Source organism: Rutidosis leptorrhynchoides, chromosome 3 (genome assembly GCF_046630445.1).
Source record: "Rutidosis leptorrhynchoides isolate AG116_Rl617_1_P2 chromosome 3, CSIRO_AGI_Rlap_v1, whole genome shotgun sequence".
Lineage (NCBI taxonomy): Eukaryota > Viridiplantae > Streptophyta > Magnoliopsida > Asterales > Asteraceae > Rutidosis > Rutidosis leptorrhynchoides.
The window spans coordinates 77,175,892-77,198,556 of NC_092335.1; positions in this window are offsets into that span (position 1 = coordinate 77,175,892).

Genomic DNA, 22,665 nt, shown 5'->3' on the forward strand with positions numbered 1-22,665 from the left:
ACATATACCCTAGGTATACGTATAGAAATCTTTGAGAAAACGGAACGAGGATTCAAATATAGCTATCTTTTGTAAATATACTTATATTGTTTTATGTATTTAAGTCTTTAAAAGTGATTAAATACATTACTTATACGATATATGTATAAACATTATAGGTCATAAGTATTTAAGTCAAATAACGTTACGTATGGTTATCGTTTTGAAAACTTAAGTTAGTAGTTTCAAAATATACTTATAACTTATTGTTATTAATACAAAATGAGATATTAAAACATTCTTAGATCATGTTAAATATGTATATATACATATATATACACAAACGTATAATTATCATATATTGTATAGTTCGTGATATCATCGGTCAAACTAGACGGTCAAACGTTGTGTAAAACTCTTTTCGAAAACATAAGTCTCAACAATTTGGATTGCTTATCATGTTGGTAAGGTTTAATTTATGTAAATATTAATCTTATGAGTATAGAACGATCAAAAAAGTGCGGGTCAACTTTAGGGTTTTTGCTTATCGTGTCGGAACCATATAGAGATTAGAGTTTAAATTTGGTCGGAAATTTCCGGGTCGTTACATAGTTACCAAGTTACAGGGAAGTATGCTAGCGGTACAACTCAACGTAGAATATATATTTTTTATCACTTGTGTCTATAACGTAAATCATTAAATGCATGTATTCTCATCCCGAAATATTTAGAGTTTAAAAATGGGACTATATACTCACTTTTGCCTTGAAGATATTTAACACAACTTGGTCTCCGATAGATATCACAAACCTAACCATATATATAATATCAACATATTTTCTTTTCAATTAATTGTTACATATATATACTTATAATACTTTTAATATCTATTAGTCCGTAGTTAGCAGTCCGATGTTAGTGGTCCACAATTAGTTGCTCAATAAAATAAATAAAGACCCCATCGTATTCGTATTGATCGGAATTAATCTCGACCTATGGTACCGTGTTGTCAAATGACGTGTTGCGTACATAAAGTACCGTGTTGTCAAATGACGTGTTGCGTACAATCATGAGGTCTTATAATTAATCTTCTCGTGTTGTTTACGGGTGGTCCTGAAATATATAAAATCAAATCATAAGTAAATATATATAAAATATCAAATTAATTAGCAAAGATATGATTAGTTTAGTTTTACTCCAATTAATTTCGTAGCTAAACTAGCTTCGGATACCCAATTTTGTTTTATCCATAGTTTCTTCAATACAACTCCGTTTTTGTTGGTTCAACTTGCCACTTCCTTGGATCGAGCCATTATTTTTGAATATGAACTGTAAATACCTTAGTTTACATTCAAAATCACAGATTATAGGTCAAACTTTGGTGAATCTTATGAAAGTGATCATTTCCGTCGTAAAAACAACATCTAGATGATCATTTTTACAAAAATACTTACACTTTGAGTTACACCATGAGATTTTTATATATTAACATATTCATAAGAAATATCATTTTTCTAGAATATAAACTTCCAATTCAAAGTTTAAGATGGTTTTTAATTATCCAACCCAAAACAGCCCCCGGTTGCACTCTAACGATGTCGATTCAGTTTTAAGGCGTTCTTTGTAAAATTAAGTTGTATCTTGTTAAGTTAGCATATCATTATGATATATTACAGGTCTTGAGGTGTTTTAAAAGTCAAGTTAGAAGGATTTATTTAGTTTGCAAACAAGTTTGAAATCATTCAAACTATGTTCTTGTTGTTAAAATTTATATATTCGTAGTAAGATAGTTATACATATATAAATTGAACAAGATAATGAACCAAGATTATACCTCAAGTATGATGAAGGAAGTTACTGAATGAACAAGATATGAACTTGTTCTTGATGACTTGGAAGATTAAGAAGTGAAATCACGAAAATAAACAAAGGATGTAAGTAAGTTTATATCTTGATTTAAGATAATTAACTTACATGAATTGAATCAAAGTTTAAACATAGTTTTACCTTGATTATGAAGCTAAAAGATGGTGAAAATGCTTGGAGATGATCAAGTATGATGTTAGGAGTATTTTGAGAGAGAATTTGGAGTGCAAGTATGAGAAAATGGAATGGAAAAATGGGGTGAAATCATAAAAATGAATTTACTTGTTATATAGAAAAAAAATCCTTAAGTTTGTTTTTTAGCTCATTAGTCATACAAGTTGATAAATAATGGTTCCACATGTTTTTGACTCTAAGATGGCTGCTAAGAATGAATGATTAAAGGTGTATATACCAATAGTAAATACATCTAGAAGCTGCGTACAATACGGTTACATATACCCTAGGTATACGTGTGGAAATCTTGAGGAAACAGAATGAGAATTCAAATATAACTATCTTTTGTGAATATACCTGTATTGTTTTATGTATTTAAGCCCTTTAAAAGTAATTAAATACGTATTTATACGATACTTGTATAAGCATTATAGGTTATAGGTATATATGTCAAAGAACGTTACGTATAGTTACTGTTTTGAAAACTTAAGTTAGTAGTCTCAAAGTATACTTATAACTCATTGTTATTAGTACACAATGAGATGTTAAACCATCGTTAGATCATGTTAATTATGTATAAATACGTATATGTACACAATCGTATAATTATCGTATGTTATATAGTTCGTGATATCATCGATCAAATTGGACGGTCAAACGTTGTGTAAAACCCTTTTCAAAAACACAAGACTCAATAATTTAGATTGCTTATCATGTTGGTAATGTTTAATTTATGTAAATATTAATCTCATATGTATAAAACGATCGGAAAAATCCTGATCGTTACAGTACCTACCCGTTAAATAAATTTCGTCCCGAAATTTTAAAGTTGTACCTATTTTGCGTTATCGGGAAACAAATGTGGGTATTTTTGTTTCATCTGATTCTCTCACTCCCAAGTAAACTCGGGACCCCTTCGAGCATTCTAACGAACCTTAACAATTGGTATGTTGCTCTGCTTGAGCTGTTTAACTTCACATTCCATGATTTCGACTGGTTCTTTTATGAATTGTAGTTTCTCGTCGACTTGGATTTCTTCAAGAGGAATGGTGAGGTCTTCCTTTGCAAGACACTTATTAAGGTTTGAGACGTGAAACGTATTATGTACTCCGGCGAGTTGTTGTGGTAACTCTAGTCGATAAGCTACCGGTCCAATGCGTTCGATGATTTTGAACGGGCCTACATATCTTGGGTTCAGTTTACCCCTTTTGCCGAAACGTATTACACCTTTCCAAGGTGACACCTTTAGCATAACCATGTCACCGATCTGAAACTCTAATGGTTTCCTTCGGACATCGGCGTAGCTATTTGGCGACTACGGGCTGTTTTCAATCTCTCCCAATTTGTACTATCTTCTCAGTAGTTTCGTGTATGATCTCGGGACCAGTTAATCGTCGATCTCCTACTTCATTCCAACAGATAGGGGATCTACACTTCCTTCCATACAGTGCTTCGAATGGTGCAGCTTTAATACTCGCATGATAACTATTATTATACGAGAATTCTGCTAATGGTTGATATTTATCCCATCCGTTTCCAAAATCAATCACATATGCCCTGAGCATGTCCTCAAGAGTCTGAATTGTTCTTTCACTCTGCCCGTCAGTTTACGGATGATATACGGTGCTCATATCCAAACGAGTTCCCAGGGCCTGTTGTAGTGATTGCCAGAACTTTGATGTAAATCTACTATCATGATCGGATATAATGGAAATAGGTATTCCATGCCTTGAAACAATTTCCTTTATGTATAATCGTAATAGTTTCTCCATTCTATCTGTTTCCTTTATAGGCAAGAAATGTGCAGATTTGGTGAGACGATCAACTATTACCCAAATGGTGTCATAGCCCCATGCAGTCTTGGGTAACTTTGTGATGAAATCCATGGTAATACCGTCCCACTTCCATTCTGGAATTTCTGGTTGTTGAAGTAACTCTGACGGCTTCAGGTGTTCTGCTTTGACTTTAGAACAAGTTAAACATTCCCCGACATATGATGTAATGTCTGTCTTTAAATTAGGCCACCAATAATGCATCTTAAGATCTTGATACATCCTCCCAACTCCAGGATGTATCGAGTATCTTGTCTTATGTGCCTCGTTCAATACCAACTTCCTTAATCCACCCAACTTTGGTACCCAAATACGTTTTGCAAAATATCGAATTCCATCTTCCCGTATAACGAGTTGCTTCTCATACTTCTTCATTATTTCATTTCCTATGTTTTCTTTAGTAAGAGCTTCTCGTTGAGCCTCTTTGATTTGTGAATTGAGATTCATGCGAATTTTTATGTTCATCGCTCGTACTCGAATTGGCTCTCGTTCCTTTCTACTTAGAGCGTTAGCCACAACATTCGCTTTCTCGGGATGATAGCTAATCTCACAATCATAGTCGTTTATCAGCTCGACCCACCTACGTTGCCTCATGTTCAACTGTTTTTGATCAAAAATATGTTGAAGGCTTTTATGATCAGTAAACACAGTGCATTTAACCCCATATAAGTAGTGTCTCCATATTTTCAATGCAAACACGACTGCTCCCATGTAACGACCCGGATTTTTCCGCTAATATATTGAAGATTAATATTTACATAATTAATGTTTCCAACATGTTAAGCAGTCAAACTCATTAAGAATTGTTTATTTTCAATGAATTTTATACAAACGTTTGGCCACCCAGTTTGTCTGACGATTCACGAATGTCATAAATTGAAATAATTATATAATGATGTATATATGGATATATATATATATATATATATATATATATATATATATATATATATATATATATATATATATATATATATATATATATATATATATATATATACTTATGATTTGTTAAAATGATATTTAAGTATCTCATTATATATAATAACAATTGGTTATATACATAAAATAAGATTACTAACTTAAAGACTTCAAGACTATATACATATATATAACGATTAACGTTGTAATAACTTCTAAATTAAAATGTATGTATATGTATTGTATTAATATGTATTAATACACTTTTGAAAGACTTAATAATATATATCAATATATTTATACTCAATAAAGATAGCTATACTCATTTTCTCGTTCAATTTTATCAAGATTCCTATTCGTATTCATACGGTATTTATACCCGTATCATACCCAGCTTCTATACATATTTACTATGGGTATATACATACCAAATCATTGATATTAGCAGCCCTCAATCAGTTGTGAGATATGTATAAACATGATGTAGACTTGTGGGAACCATGGCTTGGAAACTAGTATGACTAAATGCATAAAATTACAAACCATGGTGCCATGTTGTTGCCCTCATTTTGATGCCAACATGTAGGATAAATAACCATCCATTTCATTCCAATTAACTACATCATTTTACTCTCTAAACACATACTCAAACACTCTCTCAAACCTCCATTCAATTCAGCAAGTATTGGTCTCATAATCTAAGTTATAATCATCATAACAAAGCTTGATCAAGAACACTTCAAGAATTTCAAGCCATCAAGGGTATCTTTGAACTCAAGATATTCTCCTTATTTCTCCAGCAACTTTACTCATTTGATTTGAGGTAGTAACATTATTCATAATCTTATTCGATTCGTATTCATGTAGCTATCTTATTTTGAGTTATAACTAATAACAACAAGAACATAGTTTAGATTATTTCTAAACTTGTTTGCAAATAAACTTAATCCTTCTAAGTTGACATTTAAAACACTTCAACACATGTATTATGATAGTATGTCAAGCTAACATAAGGATATAAAACTTGTAAACACGAAGAACACCTTAAAATCGAATATACGCCGTCTTAGTCGAACGGGGGCTATTTTGGGTTTGATTTTAAAAACCTATTTTAAACTTTGAATTAAAAGATTTCCTTTAGTGAAAAATCTTATTTTATATGGATTTGAAATATATCTAAAATCCATGGTTAAACTCTAATTGGAAGTGTGTTTTTCAAAAGAGTCATCAAGATGTCGTTCTTACGACGAATATGACTATCTTCTTGTATTTGACACCTAAGATGTATTTTAGACTATAAACATATACTTTTTCTGTTTAGATTAATAAATAACGGTTCGATACAAAACCATGGCAAGTCGAATCACTCAAAACGGATTTGTAACGAAGAAATTATGGGTAAAACAAAATTGGATATTTTTGTTTGTTTTTAGCTACGATTTTGATTAATAAAAATGGATGCTAACCTTATCCTAGCTAACTTACCTTGTATCCTACATGTATTTATACATGTCTTGTTCCCGAACTTATGGAAATATAATTTATAATAGTCGTGATTAAGTTCTGCGACAATATATTATAGTCTTAATAAAGATCGTAAGGTACCATATATATATATATATATATATATATATATATATATATATATATATATATATATATATATATATATATATATATATATATATATATATATATATATATATATATATATATGACTTGATCACCGTGGATTCGTATACAAAGTTTTGACATATCATTTTGACTTCTTCTATATATATTATTGGAATGAACTATTAGACACCATTGGCTGTAATCTCGAGTTAGCTGTGGGTCGAAGTGGATTCCAAAATATTATATACTTTGAGTTGTGATCGAGCCTGAGACATGTATACAATGGGTCGCGGATTGCTTCAGAGAATATACATATTATGTGTCTTATTATATTAAGACAATATATTATAGTGTTAGTGAATTCTAACACAATATACGCATTTATATTTATATATATATTTATACTGTTGGACTATTGGACTATTGGACTACGAACGTTAGACTACTAACAATGGACAATTAAAATTATAACAAGTATCATAAGTATGGAATATTAATTATATATATATATCTTGACACAAGAATATTATTATTAGGTTCGTGAATTTGTCAAAAGGCCAAGTCTTATCACCATCTATTCGGAAATCATCACAAGTGAGTTATAGTCTCATTTTTACTATCTAAATTATTTTGGGATGAGAATACATGCAAAATTTATAAATGTTTTACAAAATAAGCACAAGTTCATGGAACTACATTCTACGATTGTTTTGTTATACCGGATATCTGTACTTATTATTATGCTTGGTAACCTAAGAATTAGTGAAAAACACTAATTGACACGAATCCTAAAGGTAGATCTACGGGCACCAACCACCCCCATTTTCGAATAGTGGAAATGCTTTAGTACTTCGAAGGGTTCTTGTCATATGTTTGAATAGTGGAATGTATGATGCCAGATATCTTAAGCGCTCTATGTTAAGGTCGGTTACCAGGCGACTCATCGTATGAATGATTTTTACAGTTGTAATGATCTTGCGCATTTAATTAAATGAAATCTTGTGGCTTATTAAATGTTATGATTATTATATAGAAATTAAACCTATGACTCACCAACATTTTATTGACATTTTAAGCATGTTTATTCTCAGGTGAATATTAAAAACGCTTCAGCTGTCGTATGCCAACCCAAGGTCAAGATTTGGAGTCGGCATAATTGTTTATATTGTTTAAACTTGCATTCGGAGTGTTGTTGTAATATATTTGATTATATTGTAATGGGTTGTGTAAAAACTTATTTATTTGTGGAGATTGTCTTTGATAGACAATCTAAATTATGTCATTAAGACCTTTATTCAATAATAAAGGTTATGGTTGTTTTTAAAAACGAATGCAAGATTTGAAAAATGTCTCATATAGAGGTCAAAACCTCGCAAAGAAACCAATTAATATGAAATGTTTATAATTAATATGAACGGGGCATTTCAGTTAGTATCCGAGCGTTGTTCTTAGAGAATCAGAAAATTTTTCATTAGTGTGTCTAACTAATTTTTGATGCATTAGTGAGTCTGAACTTCGACCGTAATTGTTTTAAAAATGATTGCTTAATATAATTGTTGGAAACATAAGATTATTAACATATAAATATTATAAGATATATCATTCTCTTAACGTGCCTACTATTATGTGATAGATGACTTCATCCAATCATATAAGCATCTCTAGTGATTCAGATTTCATTTACTTATCAAGTGATTCGGAGGCTGAGTCAAAGCATACGACTTATGAACCAACGGAAAAGTTAACTTTTGGTGCTACCATTAAAGTGGAAAATTGTTGGAAAAATTGGGAAGATTCACAATTGCCAGTCGAGGTTCCAGAAGAGGATCCAGAAGAAGATCCCGAAGAGGAACCCGAAGAAGAGGATCCTGAAGAAGTTGTAGAAATTACCGAACCACAACGTGATTTGGGAAAATTTTTGGCTGTTATACCCGATCCCAAACCTGATGAACCTATTATGACCCAAAATGTTTGTGATCATCCACCTGAACCACCTAAGAGACCAGTTTATAAAATGACAGTTCGTATAACGACTGTTGGTTTTGCTCCCAAACAATTAGCCGAAATAACCAATTGGGAGGAATTGGAAAAAGAACTATCCAAACGAAAATCCAAACGTTTGGCCGAGAAAGAAACAACGTCAACATCTAAGAAATCTCGCCGTTCTTGAACCATCGGCAGCTATCCTGTATTCCATGCATTGTATAATATGTATTATATTGTGTGTTTACGTTTGTAAGAAAATCCGCAATGTAATTTTCCTTATGATTGTATAATAATAAGAATAAGCATGGAAGGTTTATTATTATTATTACAACTTATTATTACGTAGTAACGTAATAACTTACCATAGTTTTTCATATTAGAATTTTAGTAGTTAATTTGTGTGTTAGCTGCTAAGTATGAACATTATTATATTTATAAAACGCTAATATGAAGAAAAGGCTTTTATAATAATAAGTTCATATTAAGCTACAAAATACTTTTTGGCTACTTCTTAAAATTCTATATGATTAACTCATTAAGCTATTTTTGAAGGAAATGGCTCCTCCAGCTACTAGACAACAACAATTGAACACAGAAGAACTTCAAGCTTTCGCTGCAAATATGGCTGCAGTGGTGAATGCAATGAACAACAATAACCAACCGGGTTCCAGTAGTGGAGGAAACAATGGCAACCGGGTAGGATGTTCCTACAAAGCTTTTATGGCCTGCAAACCCAATGAGTTTGAAGGAACTGAAGGACCCGTTGGACTAAAGCGGTGGACAGAGAAGGTTGAAGCCGTGTTTGCAATCAGTAACTGCGCAGAAGAAGATAAAGTTAAGTATGCCACACATACTTTCAGGGGTACTACTTTGACATGGTGGAATACTTACATGGATTACGTAGGACAGAATACCGCCTACGCACTTCCATGGTCCGCTTTCAAGCACATGATGACGGAAGAGTACCGCCCCAGAACCGAAATCAACAAGCTCAAGGAAGAGCTTAAAGCACTGACAACCCAAGGGTTAGACGTCATTACCTACGAGCGACGTTTCAACGAACTGGTTTTAATGTGTCATGGAGTATTTGAGGATGAAGAGGCAAAAATTGAGGCGTTCATAAAAGGATTTTCGGAACGAATCCAAGAGCATGTAGATGCTAACGACCCTGCAACAACGCAGAAAGCGAGTCGTATAGCCCACAAATTGATAGGCCAAATTACAGGAAGGATAAAGAAAGATGCAGTCGAGGAGGCCATAATGAAACAGGGGAAAAGAAAGTGGGGGGAAAGTGGTGATCAGGGTCACCAGTACAACAACAACAATCAAAACAACAATTACAACAACAATCGCAACCACCCCAACAACAACAATAATCGCAACAACAACCCCAACAATAACCGCAACAACCATCCCAATAATAATAACAACAACAACAATCCCAATCACAACAATAACAACAACAAACATCTCAACAACAATAACCCTAACAACAACAACAACAACAACAACAAAAAGCAAAGGACTATATGCCCAAGGTGTGATACGTTTCATCCAGAATGGTTTTGTAGAGAATTATGTACCAAGTGTAATAGGAATGGCCATATTGCGGTAAAGTGTGAAGTCTACGGACCAAATAGAAACAGAGGAGCAAATAATGCCAGAACAAATAATAACGGCGTTGTTTGCTATGGATGTGGAAAACCGGACCATACCATAAACCAGTGCAGGAATGGAAATAGGTAAGGCCATGAGAGAGCCTTCAACATTAATGGGGAGAAAGTACAGGAAGACTCGGAGCTTGTTACGGGTACGTTTCTTATCAACAATACACCTGCTTATGTTTTATTTGATTCGGGTGCCGATTGATGTTATATGAGTAGAGAATTTTGTGCCAAATTAAATTGCCTGTTAATGCCTTTGGATAAAAAGTGTATAGTTGAAGTAGCAAACGGTAAACTAATTAAGGTTGATAAAATTTGCCGAAATTAAAAAATTAGTTTAGTTAGCGAAACATTTGCAATTGATTTAATACCGGTGGAATTGGGAAGCTTTGACATAATTATTGGAATGGACTGGATGTCCAAGGTGAAAGCCGAAGTTGTTTGTCATGAGAAGGCGATTCGCATTCCGAGAGAAAACGGGTTACCCTTAATGGTGTACGGAGAAAAGGGTAATGCCAAATTAAATCTTATTAGTAGTTTGAAGGCGCGCAAACTAATAATAAAAGGTTGCTATGCCATACTAGCACATGTCGAGAAGGTTGAAAAAGAAGAAAAGAAAATCGATGACGTTCCTGTCGCAAGAGAATTTCCTGAGGTGTTTCCGGATGAATTACCGGGACTACCTCCACACCGATCCGTTGAATTCCAAATAGATCTTGTACCAGGAGCCACACCAATAGCTCGTGCTCCATATAGACTTACACCAACCGAAATGAAAGAATTACAAAGTCAGCTACAAGAATTATTAGAACGTGGTTTTATCCGATCGAGTACGTCACCATGGGGAGCTCCAATTTTATTCGTTAAAAAGAAAGATGGGTCTTTTCGCATGTGTATTGATTACCGTGAGCTGAACAAAGTAACCATAAAAAACCGATACCCTTTACCTCGAATCGACGACCTATTTGATCAACTCCAAGGTTCGAGCGTATACTCCAAAATCGACTTAAGGTCGGGTTATCATCAACTGAGGGTTAAAGTGTCATACCCCGTCCTAATCTATCTAGATGAAGTCACCAACATCTGGTCCCATTGCGATGATCGACTCCAAATAATGTCTTTAAAATGAACAAATGCACAGCGAAAGATTTCTTTCATACCTGAGAATAAACATGCTTTAAAGTGTCAACCAAAAGGTTGGTGAGTTCATAGGTTTATCTTAAAACAATAAAATTTATTATTTTGATAGACCACAAAATTTAAATCCTGCATGGTACAAATGGGCCCGAATCCTATACCCACCTGTAATGTACATGCTATATCTTTTAAATACAGTACATCTTTCTCGTGTATGAAACCATTTTCATAAATCATAGTAACCGTACACATATATTGTGCACAAAAAAAACATACACATAACCTGTGTATAAAATCATTCTCTCGATATATAACATTCACATCAACTGGTGGCAATTATCATGTCCACATAATTTAATGGTGGCAATTATCATGTCCACATAATTCAATGGTGGCAATTATCATGTTCACATAATTCAATGGTGGCAATTATCATGTCCACATAATTCAATAATAATCCGCAGAACTTCTGTCTGCATAATAATTCATTTCAGGAATGTTTTGCTTGTGTCTATCTCATCAAATATTTATAAAAGCATTTCTTGTAGTCGTAGTTCAAAAATGTATTTCAAAAGCATTTAATAAAGCAGTTGTAAAATTAGCGCATGTATTCTCAGTCCCAAAAAAGTAAAGAGTAAAAGGGAATCAAATGAACTCACGAATATAAATATTGTTAACAGTTAATAAAGTATTTGCATGTATTCTCAGCCCAAAAACGTAAAGAGTAAAAGGGAGCAAATGAAACTCACCTAATGTATTTTGTAGTAAAAATACATATGACTATTTTGAACAATGCAGGGTTGGCCTCGGATTCATGAACCTATATCAATTATATATCTGTTAAAACATATAATGGAGATCACATAATTTAATTTATTAATATATATTATTTATATATTTGTGGTTATATGGAATTTATAATAAATTCCTTTTAAAAAAGTATATTTATTATTATGTCTTAAATTACATGTTATAGATAGTTATTCGTTAAAATGATAGTTTTATTAAAAATGATTTACTAATAATAATAATAATAATAATAATAATAATAATAATAATAATAATAATAATAATAATAACTGTTATAATATATAAATATATATATATATATATATATATATATATATATATATATATATATATATATATATATATATATATATATATATATATATATATATATATATATATATATATATATATATATATATATATATATAAATGGATAGTCAATTATTGATACACAAAAGTAATATTATTGTATTACCTAAACTTGTGATATTTTTGCTATAAATAGTCATGAATGCAAGCATTAAACTTGCACCATTTCTCACACTTACAAAGTGTTTCTTTCTGTCTCTCCATTATCATCTTTGTTCTTACACTTCATTATTAGTATTCTTAATCAAGAATCAAATCACTAAAGGTAGTTATAAGCCTACTGAATTATAACACGTTATCAGCACGATAATCTTAATACTAATTATGGTTGGCTCTGCCACCTAAATGATATATGGTCGGTTATACCACCTGAATATTATATGGTCGACACTGTCGTCTAATTATCATTTATGTTACTAACATTTATATTTCAATTATCTAACATTTATATGGCCGACACTGTCGCCTAATTATCATTTATGTTACTAACATTTATATTTCTATTATCTAACATTTATATGGCCAACACTGTCGCCTAATTATCATTTATGTTTACTAATATTTATATTTATGTTATATAACATTTATTAATGATTGCTTACATATGGTCGACACTGTCACCTACTTATCATTTATGTTATATTTAATTTATGTTTAATATTTATATACTTATGAATATAAAGTGACTATAATTTATCATGTTGTTTGTTTTAATAGAAAATGTCGAATCTAGAAAAGCTTAAATTTACTCCTTTAGAATCAACTGGAAATAACTACATGCCATGGGTTATAAAAGTAAAAAATGCATCTTAAATCAATGGGCATTCTTGAAGCCATAAATGAAAACAACACTTGTTCTGAAAAAGAACAAGCAACGGCATGTTGCTTTATTCATCAACATATTGATGAATGCTTACAAAATAATTATGTGACTGTAGAAGATCCCCATGTTTTTATGGGAAGGTCTCAAAAGCAGATTCAATAATCAAAGAGAAATTTTACTTCCAGCTGCTATGGAACAATGGAGTACATTAAAATTCCAAGACTTTAAGAAAGTAAATGAATATAGCTCAGCTCTGTATAATACATGTTCACAATTTAAATTCTGTGGACATGAAATAAGTGATGCAGACATGATGGAGAAAACTTTCTCCACAATGAATGCTGCAAACATCACAGTGCAAAGAAATTTGAGAATGCTAAAGTTCTAAACATATCCTGAACTTAATTCATATCTCTTAGTTGCAGAGCAAAATGATGAGCTATTAATGAAAAATCAGCAATCCTGTCCTACTGGTACACTTGCAATCCCTGAAGCAAATACTGCAAATAATTATAAACAGGGACAAGGACGCGGGCAAGGTCGTGGTTATAATAACCATCACCATCATCATGCCAAAAGCCATAACTATGGTAGAAACCATCCTTATCGTAATGGTAATGGGCGAGGACGTGGTCGTGGTCGTGGCCGTGGTGGTCAAAGAAATAATAATCCACGAAAATATAAATATCAACCACAAAACAAGCCCACTAAACAAGATGTTGAAGAAAATTCTTCTAAAAATTCTAAAGAATCTTGCTACAGATGTGGTAGAATGGGCCACTGGGCTAATACTTGTCGAACATCTAAACATCTTGTTAAGATGTATCAGGATTCGCTGAAAGATAAAGAAAAGGAAGTAAACTTTGTGGATAACGTAGTTCAAACAGTCACTGAGAAACCATCTGATTTATATGAAGATTTCTTGAATGTTTAAGTTGTGTATCTTTCGAAAAATAAACGATTTAATATCGTCTGTCTTTGTCAATATGTTTGCTAAATGTTTCAGTACTATTTATTTGCGTGTAAAATATTGTGTAATATTAATGTACTCACTATTTATTTCTTATATATGAAGTTCAATATGAATTTTGCTGGAATACAACATCAATCAAGTGGTGGAGATCTCTGTATAGCAGACAGTGGAACTACACACACTATACTTAAATCCGAGAAATATTTTATTGATCTATAACCGACGGAAGGAACTATACATACAATATCAGGACCTGCTAACTTGATAAAAGGAATAGGAAAGGCAAATTTCATACTACCAAATGGTACAAAATTTTTAATAAATGATGCCTTATTTTCTCCCAAGTCAAGCAGAAATTTATTGAGTTTCTCCGACATATACCTTAACGGGTATGATTATCAATCAGTGACAACAGAAAATGAGAAATATTTAAGTATCACTGACAAGAGTCATGTGGTTGAAAAACTGCCAAGACTTAGTTCTGGATTACATTATACACATATAAATGTACCAGAAATACATATGGTAGTTAACGAAAAATATATTGATCCTGGTGTATTCAGTTTATGGCATAATAGATTAGGCCATCCAGGATCAACAATGATGAAAAGGATTATTGAATGTACTCATGGACATCCACTAAAGGATAGAAAAATCCATCATGATACAATGGTTCCATGTACATCTTGCTCTCTTGGAAAATTGATAACTAGACCCTCACCACTTAAGGTTGAGAAAAAATCACCAATGTTTCTTGAAAGAATTCAAGGTGATATATGTGGACCAATTCATCCACCATGTGGACCATTTAGATATTTCATGGTTCTAATAGACGCATCTAGCAGATGGTCTCATGTTTGTCTGTTATCAAGTCGTAATGTGGCATTTGCAAAATTTCTTGCCCAAATTATTAAATTGAGAGCTCATTTTCCTGATTACACCATTAAAAGGGTGAGACTTGATAATGCTGGTGAATTTACATCTCAAGCATTTAATGACTATTGCATGTCTATAGGAATTGTTGTTGACCATTCTGTTGCTCATGTGCATACACAAAATGGTTTAGCCGAGTCATTGATTAAACGTATACAGTTAATCGCTAGACCATTGATAATGAGAACAAAACTCCCTGTATCTATATGGGGTCATGCAATTTTACATGCTGCTGCATTGATTCACATCAGACCAAGTGCAAGTCATAAATATTCCCCCCTACAACTTGCTTTTGGTCAAGAGCCAAATATTTCCCATCTTAGAACATTTGGTTGTGCAGTGTATGTTCCAATTGCGACACCATAACGTACAAAAATGGGTCCTCAAAGGAGGTTGGGAATATATGTTGGATATGAAACATCTTCAATATTAAGGTATATTGAACCTATGACAGGTGACGTTTTTACAGCACGTTTTGCTGATTGTCATTTTAATGAAACATTGTTCCCTAGATTAGGGGGAGAAATGAAAAATAAAGAAAATGATGTTTCATGATGTGAACCTCAATTAAAGTATCTTGATCCTCGCACAAAAGAATGCGAGACAGAAGTTCAAAAGATAATGCATATACAAGAACTTGCAAATCAATTGCCTGATGCATTTACAGATACAAAAACGGTGACAAAATAATATATACCAGCAGTAAATACTCCAGCTCGAATTGAAATTCCAAAAGCTGTCAATAACGTCACTCATGAATCTTTGCCACGTCAGAAACGTGGAAGACCAATTGGTTCAAAGGATAAAAATCCTCGAAAAAGAAAATCAGCTGATAATGAAGTAAAAGAAAGTGTTCAAGAAGAACCACAAATCAGTACTCCTACTGCAGAGGAGATTGATGATGTCAATACAGAAATTGCAATCAATTATGCATATTCAAAAATATTATGGAACTGAAATGAAATGAAAAATCTTGATGAGAAATTTTCATTTAATGTTGCATATGACATCATGAATAATGATGATGATCCAGAACCAACATCTATGGTTGAATGTCAAAATAGACATGATTGGGCTCAATGGAAAGAAGTAATACGAGCTGAATTAGAATAACTCAATAAAAGAAAAGTTTTCGGATCCCTCATTCTCACTCCTAAAGATGTGAAACCTGTAGGATACAGATGGATTTTTGTCCGAAAAAGAAATGAGAAAAATGAAGTTACAAGGTATAAAGCTAGACTTGTAGCTCAAGGTTTTTCTCAAAGACCGGGAATTGATTATGAAGAAACTTATTCCCCTGTTATGGATGCAATTACTTTTAGGTACTTAATCAGCCTGGCAGTTTCTAAAAATTTAGAAATGCATCTCATGGATGTTGTGACTGCTAACTTATATGGATCACTTGATAGTGATATATATATGAAGATACCTGAAGGATTTAAGGTACCAGAAGCATCAAATGCAAAATCCAAAGAAATGTATTCGATTAAATTACAAAGATCTTTATATGGGTTAAAACAATCGGGACGTATGTGGTATAACCGATTAAGTGATTACTTGATAAGCAAAGGGTATACAAATAACCTTACTTGCTGTGACGACCCCGTCAAAACACTTAACGGATCCGTCAGTTGGTCCCACAGCTTGATCGGACTTAAATGAATTAAATAAACAAAGTTGCATTCTTTTATTTCAAAATGTTGCCCAAAAAGGAAACAAACCCAATTAAGTAGTTTAAATCAACCAACCATAGTAATGAACCAAAAGTTGACACAAAACATTGCCAACAAACCCACAATTTAAATTATCCAAAAATAGAATGCAAGCTTAAGTTTCATAAATAGTTTCATAAAATCTGCCCAAATGCATGCAGACTCTTCTAACGACAGCGGAAGCATCAAATAACTCAAGTACCTGTGAAAACATGCAAGTAAACTGTCAACACAAAGGTTGAGTGAATTATAGGTTTAAATAAATAAGTAAACTTTAGACCACAAGATTTAAAAATGTTAGAAAACATTAAACATTATTCCATTATCAATGAGCCACCTAGTAACCACTTAACCCTTTATTTACCCTTGCCAAACACAATAAAAATATACACTTGGACAGTGTATCTACAACAAATTACGAAGTACTAAACATTCCGATTATAAATTGCTAGCGCGACTAGCTCGAAATGGGGTTGTCAAACCCGATAGATCTATCCGTAGGATTCGCGTTCACCGGTAGAAACCAATGATTACAGTTACCAGACTAGGGAATATTTTTGTCCAACTCACAATGAATAATTAAATTTAACTGTTACTTGTGTCTAAACGTAAATAAAAATCTGCATGTAATCACATCCCAAAAATATACTTTGAAAAGTATGTAAAAACGGGACTATAACTCACCTTAAATAGCAACTGAAGAAATCTCACAAACAAGCGAACAGCAAGTAAAGTAAAGTGATCAAGAAAGATCACAACGCCGACCTATAAATAAAGCAGGTCGAAATAAATAACTAACTTAGGCCAAGTCTTAGTATGATAGCTATTGTACATGTTGCAAGTAGGCATAGAACATTACTCAGCAAGCATCGGTTTGATTGGAACAGCATAAGGACACACACTTTCTATTTTTAGAAAGTTTCTATTTTTAGCAGGTTTCCATTTTTGGAAAGTTTTCTATTTTTGGAAAGTTTCTATTTTTGGAAAGTTTCTATTTTTGGAAAGTTTCTATTTTTGGAAAGTTTCTATTTTTAGAAACTTCTATTTTTAGAAAGTTTTGAAGTTATGAAAGTTTCCTTATTTAGAAAGTCAACAGAAGTCAACTGAAAGTCAAAGTCAACCGAAAGTCAACTCAAAAGTCAACCTTGGTCAAACATAATCAACATTAATTTTAAAAGTGTAAGTTATAATAATAACATAGGTTATAATGTTATTTAAAGTCAAATGTGTATAATAATGTCTTAACATAAGTTTAATTAAATAAAAATGAATTATTAAAGTTAATATAAGTTGAAATGTTATAATTAGTATAACATAAGTATTTAATTAATTAATTAAATATCAATCATAATATAAATATTATTAATTTATAATGAATTTTAAATCATATCATAAGTATTATTAATTAATAATGAATTATTAATCATATCATAAGTTTCTAATTAAAATTATTAAATCATAAGTATTTAATAATTAAATCATAATTAAATAATAATTAAGTCTTATAATAATTAAATAATTATTCAATATTTATTATAAGTCTTTTAATAATTTCTCAAAAACAAATTTAATACTTATCATAAGTATTTTCCTTTAATAATAAAAGTATTATTAATCATAAGTCTAATTAAAATGTTAATTAAATTATAATTAATAATTAAATGATATAATAAATATTTATATCATAAGTTTTAAATAATAATAATTACTTCTTTTATCATAAGTAATTAATTAATAATGAAGTCCATAAATTTTATCATAAGTTTAATCATTAACCATAAGTTTTAAGTTTAAAAGTTCGTCGGGTCGTATCTTGAGCCCCGGGTGTCGGTTTCGGGCAAGCCACATATGCAACTTCACCTACTCAAACCACCCGACACAATTATGAACTCAAGAACACTCCAAGAACAGTCCCTAGGTCATGGATATCAGCCATGACAACATTTGGGAAATCAATTTACTCAAAACGGTAATTCGGGCACAACGGGTGAACCGTGGCTCGGATTTAGGTGACCCGAACATGAAAATTCGTCTCACCATCAGTCCTAACCAAATAACACACCCTAAAGACACCAAGGATGGTCACAAAGTCGGACCCAACCTTGTTCATGCCAAGAACACCTTTCAATCTTTAACAAAAACCAAATTAAGCATATCTAGGGCTCCGGGAATCGAAACGACATGAATCCGGAGTCTAAAATTAATGTCTTGATGAGAGGAACTCATTTATGTACTTTATTTTAACATTCATATCAGTTACAAAGTCAGAATATACGAATCAAACTGCTGTCCAAAATTTACAAACCGAAATTATATGCAAACGAGTAATTCTACGCATCCAAACAACATTACAACAACTAATATACATCATACTAATAATATAAACTCAAAATACAGAAATATAAATAAATATGAAAAGATCTAGGGTTAGGGTTTATACCCAAATCGAGAATCAAAGAATATGGATGTGTAGAGAAAGACGAGAGGAATCCGATTATGCAAGCCAATTGATGATCCAAGCAATAAAAAGTGGTGAAGATGGTGATGTATGGTGGTGTTGGCGACGGCTCAAAGGGAGAGGGGAGGGAGGAGAGGAGAGAAAAAGATAAAATTTAGGTTTTAGGGAATTAATCTAGAAATATGAAAAATAAAATGGAAAACAAAGTGTAAAGGGGATACCCCCCCCTTGGCTTCGGCCGAGTTTTGCATGGGGGTGGGCCCCATGAGTCCAATTTTGTTAAAAGTTAATTTCCTTGTGGCCCGAAATCCTGAACGAAGCCCGAAACACGAAAACACGCTTACGCGATTAAAAATCCGGAAAGATAACAAACGCGCGACGAAAAATAAATAAAAATACACCTAATAATAATATGACCTTAAAATATCATATTTAAAATATTTAGGATTTAAAAATCCCGAAAGCTCGACCGTTGGTTTAAAAACCGAAAAGATTCGCCGGATGGAAATCCGCGAGACGTAGAAACGTATAAATTAAAATATGAATACATATATTCACATAACACATAATAATTATTATATATATATTATTACAAAAATAATAATATAGGTCATGGAAATGACGTGGCACACTAACAGTTAACGGTCGTTAAATAATTAACGGAAAAAGATAAAGGAAAAAGTAGGGTCGTGACAGTACCTCCCCGTTACGGAAATTTCGTCCCGAAATTTAAGCAGGCGCAGGGGTTGACTTGGCATTTGAGAACAAATGCGGGTACTTCTGCTTCATTTGGTCTTCACGCTCCCAAGTGAACTCGGGACCGCGTCTAGCGTTCCATCGGACCCGAACAATAGGAATTCGGCTCTGTTTAAGAGTCTTAACCTCTCGGTCCATGATCTCAACTGGCTCCTCAATAAAATGCAATTGCTTGTCAACCTGAAGTTCCTCCAAAGGAATAGTCTGATCAAATTCAGCCAAACACTTCTTTAAGTTCGAAATATGGAAAACATCATGAACATCACTGAGTTCTTGTGGCAACTTCAAACGATAAGCCACCGGTCCAACTCTTTCAATGATCTCAAACGGTCCCACGAAACGTGGACTTAACTTCCCTCTTTTACCAAATCGAATAACACCCTTCCAAGGCGAAACTTTTAACATAACACGATCACCAACTTGAAATTCAACATCTTTCCTTCCTTTGTCGGCATAACTCTTTTGCCGACTTCTAGCAGTTTTCAACCTTTCTTTAATTTGAACAATCTTCTCAGTAGTCTCGTGAATAATCTCTGGACCTGTAAGTTGAGCATCCCCAACCTCATTCCAACAAATAGGAGATCTACATTTCCTACCGTACAAAGCTTCAAACGGTGCGGCTTTGATACTTGCGTGGTAGCTGTTGTTATAAGAAAACTCAGCTAACGGCAAATACTTATCCCACCCATTTCCAAAATCAATCACACAAGCTCGCAACATATCTTCTAATGTCTGAATGGTCCTCTCACTTTGACCATCTGTTTGAGGATGATAAGCGGTGCTCATATCCAATCTAGTGCCCAAGGCTTCTTGCAACGATTGCCAAAATCTCGATACAAATCGACTATCTCTGTCGGAAATTATAGAAACGGGAACACCATGCCTCGAAACAATCTCTTTCAAATACAAACGGGTGAGTTTCTCCATGGAATCGGTTTCCCTAATCGGCAAAAAGTGAGCCGACTTAGTGAGTCGATCTACAATCACCCAAATCGCATCATAACCACCCGAAACTCTTGGTAACTTAGTGATAAAATCCATAGTGATACCTTCCCACTTCCACTCGGGAATTTCTGGTTGTACCAACAATCAAGACGGTTTTTGATGTTCAGCTTTGACCTTAGAACAGGTCAAACACTTAGCCACATACGTAGCCACATCACCTTTCAAATTTGGCCACCAATACAGCTCCTTAAGATCATGATACATCTTTCCTGAACCAGGATGAATAGAGTACCTAGACTTATGAGCCTCATCCAAAACAAGTTGTCGCAGTTCACCAAACTTCGGAACCCAAAGACGTCCTACAAAGTACCTAGTACCATCTGCTCGAATCTCAAATTTCTTAGCCATACCTCTTACGTTCTCTTTCACAAAATTCTCTTCCTTTAAGGCTTCTTGTTGTGCCTCAAGAATCTGCCTTGCGAGGTTTGATCTAACTGTCATAATCAAGGCCCTAACCCTGTGAGGTTCAGTCCTTTCTTTACGACTCAATGCATCAGCCACAACATTGGCCTTACCCGGGTGATACAAAAGGTCACAATCGTAATCATTCAACGTCTCAATCCACCTTCGTTGTCTCATGTTCAACTGTTTCTGATCGAGGATATGTTGAAGACTTTTGTGATCTGTGTACACAGTACTCTTGAACCCATACAAATAATGTCTCCAAATCTTAAGTGCAAAAACAACGGCCCCCAACTCTAAATCATGAGTTGTATAGTTCTGCTCGTGAATCTTCAACTGACGTGATGCGTACGCAATAACTTTCTTTCATTGCATCAAAACACAACCAAAGCCTTGACGCGAAGCGTCACAATAAACAACAAAATCATCATTACCCTCCGGTAGAGACAATATCGGAGCGGTAGTCAGTTTCTTCTTCAAAATCTGAAAAGCATTCTCCTGTTCATCCTTCCACTCATACTTTTTCCCTTTATGCGTTAAAGCAGTCAGAGGTTTCGCTATACGAGAGAAATCCTGGATGAACCTTCGATAGTAACCTGCCAATACTAAGAACTGACGAATTTGAGTAGGAGTTTTCGGGGTTTCCCACTTTTCAATCGCCTCAATTTTAGCAGGATCAACTTGTTTTCCTTGTTTGCTAACAATGTGACCAAGGAACTGAACTTCTCTTAACCAAAAAGCACACTTAGAGAACTTAGCGTACAACTCTTCTTTCTTTAACAAATCAAGCACTAACCTCAAGTGTTCTTCGTGCTCTTCATCACTCTTAGAATAGATAAGGATGTCGTCGATGAAAACAATAACGAACTTGTCCAGATAGGGTCTACACACACGGTTCATGAGGTCCATGAACACAGCAGGTGCATTTGTCAATCCGAACGGCATAACAAGAAATTCAAAGTGACCGTAACAGGTGCGAAAAGCAGTTTTTGAAACATCAGATTCTTTAACACGCAACTGATGATAGCCAGAACGAAGATCAATTTTTGAATAAACAGAAGAACCCTGAAGCTGATCGAACAGATCATCAATTCTCGGAAGAGGATAACGATTTTTAACAGTGAGCTTATTCAGTTCACGATAATCAATGCATAAACGAAAAGAACCATCCTTCTTCTTAACAAACAGAACAGGAGCTCCCCAAGGGGACGAACTAGGACGAATAAAACCTTTGTCTAACAACTCACGGAGTTGACTTGACAATTCTTG